This window comes from Rhamphochromis longiceps, linkage group LG7 (genome assembly GCF_057381845.1).
Source record: "Rhamphochromis longiceps isolate RC_006_pf linkage group LG7, R_longiceps_female_GT1.1, whole genome shotgun sequence".
Taxonomy (NCBI): domain Eukaryota; kingdom Metazoa; phylum Chordata; class Actinopteri; order Cichliformes; family Cichlidae; genus Rhamphochromis; species Rhamphochromis longiceps.
The window spans coordinates 18,731,365-18,739,933 of NC_140563.1; the positions used below are offsets into that span (position 1 = coordinate 18,731,365).

General features: G+C 41.4%; 3 non-coding genes across 3 annotated transcripts; all 3 read left to right on the plus strand.

Annotated features, from left to right (window-relative positions):
- Positions 1-6,553: 6,553 nt before the first annotated feature.
- Positions 6,554-6,694, plus strand: LOC146665174 (U4 spliceosomal RNA). Its single transcript, XR_014912864.1, has one exon. It is a non-coding gene; the product is annotated as a U4 spliceosomal RNA (small nuclear RNA).
- Positions 6,695-7,289: 595 nt separating this feature from the next.
- On the plus strand, positions 7,290-7,430 carry LOC146665175 (U4 spliceosomal RNA). Its single transcript, XR_014912861.1, has one exon. It is a non-coding gene; the product is annotated as a U4 spliceosomal RNA (small nuclear RNA).
- A 718-nt stretch (positions 7,431-8,148) lies between these two features.
- LOC146665176 (U4 spliceosomal RNA) lies at positions 8,149-8,289 on the plus strand. The gene has a single exon (XR_014912862.1). It is a non-coding gene; the product is annotated as a U4 spliceosomal RNA (small nuclear RNA).
- The last annotated feature ends 280 nt before the right edge of the window (positions 8,290-8,569 follow it).

Here is an 8,569-nt window from a genome sequence, read left to right on the forward strand (position 1 = left end):
TTTCAGCACCTTTAAATCAGTGCGCATTTAAAAGTACATCATTTCCATTCGTCCAGGATAATCAACAGGCATCGCTGTGGAAAGCTTCCACCACATATTGCATTGGAAAGGGTTTTCACTAGTTCTCGGGAAGAACTGTTGACAAGGAGGCCTGTCATGTCTCCAGAGAAAGACACATTGCTGTTGACCTGGCATTTGTTGATCCTGTGAGATTCCCCCAGCAAGTTTTCCCTGACATTGTCTGTCATGATTGGCAGCAGAAGCCTTCCTTTAAAGCGACCTGACAGTCACTGTAAATTAGCTGTCAGAATGCCGTAAACAATAGGTGCTTTACTGGTATATTTAAAGTGGATGAATTATGAATTATGTTAATTGCTCCTTTAACCCCGATAAACAACAAAACAGAGACATAAATAATCCACCAGCACTCCATACAAATGAATGCAGATTAATGTAGGGAGGCAATCCAGGGACTCTGTTTGGTTTAAAAATATTTTCAAAAGCAACCACTCGTCGTTTATTTATAATTCACCAAGCCCCCGTTTTGACTGTGAATTTACAAGAGCTGTATTAGTAGTCATTATACCACAAATTAGTGGTGTGATCGCTGTACCTCGACTGAATCGTTAATCACGAGAAGCATCGTCTTTGCAGCTCTTAAATCCAGATAGTGAAACAATCTCTCATTGGCCCGTGACTCTGTGCAACCTTTAAATCAGCAATATGTTTTCATCACTTAAAACAAAATACGAGTCAGAGTTTCTGCAGATTCTTCAGACATGCAAGCAGCAAGGAACTGAAAGTAGCATTGATTTCAGATATGGGCCATATGTGTTTTTAAGTGCTCTTTGAGCTTGATTGGCTCTTTTTCACTCAAGAGGTTATACCCAGTGTTTTTTTTGTTTTTTTTGCCTTGGAGCCTAATATCACATAACATTGCAATTTGGCGCACTGAGTTTTGTGACACTGTGTCATGCCTTGTTGTGTGGCTGCGTGTCAGCTCCGAGAGTGATTTATGGGCATGCAAATGAGACTGTCTGTTGAACGAGGAGATGTGCTGCCTTCGCCCCAGAGCAAAAGAGTGGAGACAGCGTGGGGGTGTGAGTCAGTCCCTAAGTGCTGACACAGGCACAGAGCTGGCGAAGATGGGGGAGATGGCCTTCACAGGTCCTCACACTGACTGATGAGATCAAGAAGAAAGTAGGCCAAGCCAGACAAGTGTCAAGGAAACAGACACCCAGAGATGGAGTGGGAGAGACAAACACCTTCCAATCACACGTCGGACTGGGAGAGTGGAAAGTGGCGGGGGTAGAGCTGGCTTGTTTGGGGTCTGAGTTCAATATGTCCAAATCTGTTTGTCTAAAGAGTAATGAGGCTGCTGAGAGTCGTGGAACATGCTGGCCCAGGGGATCTCTGTAGAGTCCAAGTCAAGGCTTTCTAAATTCACTGAAGTGGAATAGAAGTTCACTTTGTTTTGCTAAGAGAGCCTGACTGTGATGACATTTTGATCAATGCGCCCATACCTTCCTGCAGCTTGCCTTTATGTTGCTTGAATAGTGATGATATGTTATCACGCTGGTGTCAAACACCGCCATTTGTCACGCGGTGTCCCTCAGCTGGTCTTGGCAGTAAAACGTTTTACTATCAACATATTATACAATGTAATTTATGGTACAGCATTTCGGCTGTCCATAGTGATATAGTGGTCATATTACATTCAAGGTTCAGAGTTCAAAGTCTGTTTGTCATGGGGACAGACTGCCCTCTGTTGGCTGCGGCTTATATTGTTTTTAATCAGTAATTTATAACCTGAAAATAGCAGGAGCATAACCTAAGTCAACCTATTGGGCAATGCTTTATATTGCACCATACAGTAGTTGCATGCTTATTTAAGAGGGTTTCTTTGCAGATATGGTCCAGGTGGCCTAATTCTGAAAACGGATGGGGTGGGGGGTTTGGTTAGTGCTTGTGAATTTGTTTGATTGTTTTAGCCATGGCAGTACTGTGAATTACACATCTTGCACTTGTCTTTGTGTACAAATCATACATGAAGACAAAAAAGAATCCGGTAAAACTCACAAATAGTTCATTATTACTAGTGTTGTCTCTGTTGTAGCTTTGTTTGTTTGACGTTTTTCCTACAATGGCATCATTTAGTTCATATATGCATATGCATGTCTCTTACCCACAGTAGTAATATAGGTGTGATATAATGAATGTAATGAATCCACATTGCACAGAAGGCACTGTGTCTTGTTTTTGGATTGTTTATTGTGTTTAAGGTAAACTGACTGCAGTGTGACTTATCACGCCGTTTCCTCCCATACAGATGGCATATGGAGTTCATATGGCTATATTCCTCACTAGAAACCACGAGAGTCCCACAGATGAAACTGTGTAAGTCTTTCACAGTTGGTAAATAACACAAAACAGTTGATCTTGGCTTTCACACAAAAATCCATGCAACTAATCATTTGTAATAGTGTCCTGGCCTTTTTTTTTTGTAATGGCGCGTGAGCATCAGTGTGCGTGCATCGCAATCATCTCTTCAGTAAAGAATAAGGATGTTAAAACATCCTGTACGTTCACATAATTGTGCCCCGGTGCTCTCGCTGTGTAGGTGTATTGTCACTATCTTTCAGTTTTGCTATTCCCTTTATCACCAGGTGAAGGTTGCCAGACATACTGTTGTAGCAAGCGTAAAGACGCTTGCTAGCGTAAAGACGGAGAGACAACAGATGGAGCAGTTCACAGACACAGGATCTTGTCATGGTGGTGATTGATAAAGGTGTGAAGAGAGACTCGACTGGGAGACAGGGGAAGGGTTATTTAAAGCATAGGCTGCACTTTGATATGAATGGCTTCCTGACTTGGCAAAGTGCATCTCCAGCTGTCAGCGTGACTTACAAGTAATTAAAAAAGGGGCGAGCGTGCGAGTAAACCGAGCTGTGGCTACTGTTTGCAGGGCTCACATCCTTTGCAAAAAGCATGTGCGACAGGGAGACATCAGGTTTGGTATAAAAGGGATAGACAGGCTTATGGTGCTGTTCTGACTCAGTCTGGGAATAACCACAAGCTGGGAATAGCAGGGTGGCAGCAGTGTGTGGGTTGGTGTGAACAGTCTGCAAGCGTGTGTGTGTGTGTTTTTATTTTGCATGTGTGTGTGTGTCAGAGAGACAGAAAAACACAATATTTAAAGGAGGCTGATGTGGTTGAATATATAGATATGTACAGTTAATGTGTATCATGTAAACTTACTGATCTACGGAAGTGAAACTGCAATGCTGAAGGTGTCTTTGCAGAACCTAAAAGGCATAGTAAGAAACATTTGTCTTGTGTTATCAGATGCCCCTTCAGACCAGCCGAACTGTCATTTTACCCAAGAAAAATGTCATTGTTTTCCTTCTCCTTCTGCTCATATCGCAATCTAATCACAGCTCGCTCAGCTCATCCTGTATGGTCCAGGTGGCCTCACTCTGAGAGCTAATAGAGGGAGTTTTAGCATTAATAAATGTCCTTAACCAGGCTGATGTGACACAGACCAGATTACACAATGGCCTCTTTACGTCCAGCCGTACTCTTGTAAGTAAACAAATGCATAAATCCACCGGTTGCACTTATATGTGTGTCCTGCCTGTTTCCTGTTGAGACTCTGATCAGAGAATCCAAGAGCTGCCTTGTCCTTGACAGCGTCTGGAAATGTGGGAATAAAAAGAGTAAGCTGCACTTTGTGAAAAAAGCTGGATAAGCCCGCTTGGTGCATACACAGAGTGGATTTGACTGGAAATCTTTCATTTTCTCAAACCAAAACAGCATTTCTTAAAATACTACAAGCTGCTCTACATGGTGCAAGACAGATTAGATCATGACTTGAATGTGACAGCGATTTTTTTCCTCCTCTTTTATGAGCCTTGTGATTGGTGGTTCAGGAGGAAAATAGCTCTCAGCTTGTTGAAGGCTATGGGCTTTCCACTGAGCCCCTTTTGGATGCCATGTTTTTTATGTGGGCTGCCCAGCAGCCTGTGCTGAACGGTGGAAACAGCTAAGCCATCTGGTACACTCTATTTTCATCAGTCTGCCTAACAGCGGGGGAGAGCCACAGCCCAAAGGGACTTTCAGCTACTCTCACAGACTCCTATTTGTTCAACAGGTCAAGTTTAAGCCTTGCAGCGAGGGACCACCAAGCCAGATCTCATTTTATTACACAGTCCAGGTGATTATAAAACCCACACGTTGCTTGACTGGGCAGAGCTGGTGATAAAAGGGACTATACTAATACCAAAAAAAGCAATCAGGTGCCTCAGAGAATTAGAAGAGATTATTACTGTCACAGTTGTTAAGTGACCATAGCCCGGCGTGTCCTCAAATTCATTTAAAGCCAGGTTAAAAGGATCATCTTGTGAATTGAACTTTGTTCGTCTAATGTATTTCTTGGGATGAGAAAAGACAAATTTGAGCTTTGCAGGTGAGGATGAAACAGAGGCTGGCAGGATTCATTTGAGATTACTTGGCACAAACATGGTGTAATCCCCTTATCTGCGTACTTACCTGTCCCTGACAGTGATCCAAGCCTACCTCTATGAGCCTCATTGGCCTGACATTCTGGCAGTAGAAAAAATCCCTGTCTAATGTGTCAGCCCAGGCAGCTTTAACACCTGGCACGCCAGTGCTTATCTGCTGAGCACCCAAAAGCACCTGCATTATCCTACTGAAGCTTCACAACAAGTGAAAAAGGCCTCTAATATCCACACAGTGAAATTACTGCGTCAGACACACAGCGTGCAAAGTACGCGCCATTATGAGGGGCTAATAACCTGATGAAAAATACACATACAGCATGAGATACACCTCATGATTTTCAGCACCCTGTCTTCCGGTGGTCGACACTGAGAGGGTTTCAAAACTGATGAAACAAAGAATAGTGTTGCTTCTTCAACTCATACTCAAGGGAGCTTCATTAAAACTCTGCACTTAAGCTTTTGAGCTATACTGATGATCAAATATGCCCAAGAATTAAGTCTTTATCCCCAAACCTGTGCTTTGTAGAGTGAATTTTGTGCATTAGTTTTGTCACGTAAATGGACTTAAAGTATTAAAACTGAAAAGTACTCAATGCAGTGCATCCCTTGTGAGTGTTAGTATCACATATTATATAATTTGATCATTGTTACTCATGCATTAATTTAAAAGAAGGATTTAAACCAGCGGCAGGTTGAGTTGGTGCTTATTTTGAACTCTAACACTGCTAACAACAGTGCAGTTTACGTATTTAGAACTTTCTCAGGGATATAAATATTCAAAGCCCCATGCTTCCAGAGATGACAGTCTAAAATAGTCTCTGGATCAGTGGAAAATTAATGGCCCTTCTGCAAATATGGAATTTGTTTAAAGCAATATGAAAGGCAATCCATTACACACTCACATATCTTTACTTAAAAAAAAAAAACCCACAAGGGTGGTGATGGCGATGGGGAGGTGTTTAATCAATTTCCGGTCTGGTCATTTTTCATTCCTTCCACTTAGTTTTACCGAGGATCACCAGGGAGTGCATCGTTTCAACTGGAATTGGAAAAAGGAAATTAGGAAATTACTTTACCTTGAGTGCTCGACTTAGTTTTTATTTATTTATATATAACACTATAATGACTGCCAAATTTGTTCCCTCCTCCCATTTTAAATTTAATTTTTCGGCAGACGACGAGCAGGAGGATGCAGGTGAGAAACACCAGTTTCAGTGTGTTTCAGGGTGGGCCTTGAGCTTTGTTGAGCTTTGTTTAGCATCTATGTCTGCAGACTTCATTCACTTTCACTAGTTGTTTTGCTCGTTCATCCCCTCGTGATAATGTTAAACGTATTTGGACGGTAATAAATAACCGTGTGATGGTCAGGTGGCGTCAGTCAGGCCAACACAAACTGAAATCTGCGGTCTACATGCGATTTCAACTAACCAGTAGTTAATAGACATAGCATCTGAAGCCTACAGTATTTTACATGTATTTTGGAATTAGGAGATACACGCAGGCCTTCCTGTGTATTTAATTATTTATTATTATTTATTCGTATTATTTTTTCAGTAATGTAGGCCTTCGCTGAAACCTAAGCAGGCGTATTCGTGCCTATACTGACATCTGGTGGTGTTTTATAATAACGTTGTTGAACCCACTGGACGTTTGAAGCGTTGACTATCGAAGGAAGCTGCCAACTGTGGTAAAATGTTAATTTAAAAAACAATTAAAAAAACAGCTATTTGGTGTGTTATTTGCGTGTAAGCATTTTCTGGGCAGCGTGAAGCTCTAAATGAAGGACAGGGCGGGGCTGAAACGACAGTGGAGGATTGAATGTCCCATGATGCACTGCGGCTTGGTAACAATTTCTAAATAATTTTAAACAACCAATGGTGCATACTTCGGCAAACATCGGCGGTGGACAAGTGAACGATTGTGATTGTGATCAAGGGACCGTAAAATTATCAAAACAAAAACATGAACGATAGCACCATAACTAAGGATCGCATGCAGCGAAATGGCCCCTCTGCTTGTGCTGAGTGGAGGTTAGCTTTGCGCAGTGGCAGTATCGTAGCCTATGAGGTTTATCCGAGGCGCGATTATTGCTAGTTGAAAACTTTACCCAATACCCCGCCTTGACGACTTGAAATATAGTCGGCAATGGCAATTTTTGACGGTCTCTACGGAGACTTCTTTTATTGTATAACTTAAATGTTCTGAAGTTTAAAGAAAATTAGTTAGTTATATTAAATGTTTATAATCTTTAACTAGCTCATGTTGAAAGGTTAGCGAGCTATACTGTTGGTTTATTGTGATGATTTTGAGAACTGCTCAGTTCCCGAGCCCACATCGATAGACGTACCGTAGACTACGTCATTTCCTTTTTTAAATCCATAGCGCTTAATTATCATATATATATCCGCTGCGCTTAAAAGTAAATTCTCTTAATTCATCTTTTTTTAAAACATTTATATTTATATTTGACTTTATTCACACTGATAAGCCCCCTGGGTATTTAACCGCAGTTACATTCAACACTACCTTGCCAGCCCCGCCAGTTCATTGTTTAGGATAAGGGGAACGCTTCGGTGTGTTTTGCATCAGTATAATCCCAGCTTTCTCGTGTTTGTGTGTTTGTGTTCATTTGCGTGAGTTCGTGGTAAATGATATCGGCTACATTTCTACAGTTTTAGTCTTTTGAATTATAAACCACACCCACTCCTACAACCATGATAGAGACATGTAGGGCCCAGAGAGACTACCCTGTCGGCGGACTAGTTCTTCAGCTTTGCGCAGTGGCAGTATCGTAGCCTATGAGGTTTATCCGAGGCGCGATTATTGCTAGTTGAAAACTTTACCCAATACCCCGCCTTGACGACTTGAAATATAGTCGGCAATGGCAATTTTTGACGGTCTCTAAGGAGACTAGTTTTCTTGTTAAAAATGAATTCTAATCAAACACATTCACTACTGTTTTCTTACTATAAATGTGTGGAATACTTCGAGAAGCTAGCTGGTAGTTAAAGTATGAAAATGGTTTTATTGTGGGCTACGGTGTTCGCGTTTAATAACGAAGAGTATGATGCCTTATTTATTCATATTTTGTTGAGCAAATGTGTGAATCGCAGTTTTAATTCGTACTTAATATCTTATGTTCTGTGTGTTGTATAAGTTTGCATCATTGGCTATCCTCTCAGTTTTTGAAATGGCACGGTTAAAACTTTCTGGCTGAATACAGGAGCCCTAAAGTGACGCACCGGGGCACGTCACTTCCGGTTACAAGTTATTTCCAGTACTTGTATTTATAATTTTTGTTGTTGCTATTTAGTTACTCAGGCGGTTTGCCCGTGATTTTACACGCATCGATAACAAGCCATCACGTGCATTCACACGTGATGATGTTGTTTTGGATTACAATGAGCGCTTTTTGTGTTTTGTTCATGATCAAAACATTGTCATTTGCAAGGATTTTTATGTATATTTTTTATTTTGGATATTCTGTGCAACTAATATTGTTTATAGCTATACATGCGTCTAATTACAGCTCTATAAATCGTGCATGTTAAAGCCACGCCCACGGTTAAAACCCTAACAGAAAGGTGTAGGGCCCAGAGAGACTACCCTGTCGGCGGACTAGATCTTCAGCTTTGCGCAGTGGCAGTATCGTAGCCTATGAGGTTTATCCGAGGCGCGATTATTGCTAGTTGAAAACTTTACCCAATACCCCGCCTTGACGACTTGAAATATAGTCGGCAATGGCAATTTTTGACGGTCTCTAAGGAGACTTATCTTCTTGTTAAAAATGGACTCGAATTAAACACATTCACCACTGTTGTATTGCTATAAATGTGTGGAATACTTCGAGAATGGCACGGTTAAAACTTTCTGGGTGAATGCGGGAGCCCTAAAGTGACGTACCAGGGCACGTCACTTCCGGTTACAAGTTATCTCCAGTACTTGTATTTATAATTTTTGTTGGCGTGTTTTTGTTGTTGCTATTTAGTTACTCAGGCGGGTTGCCCGTGATTTTACACGCATTGATAACAAGCCATCACGTGCATTCA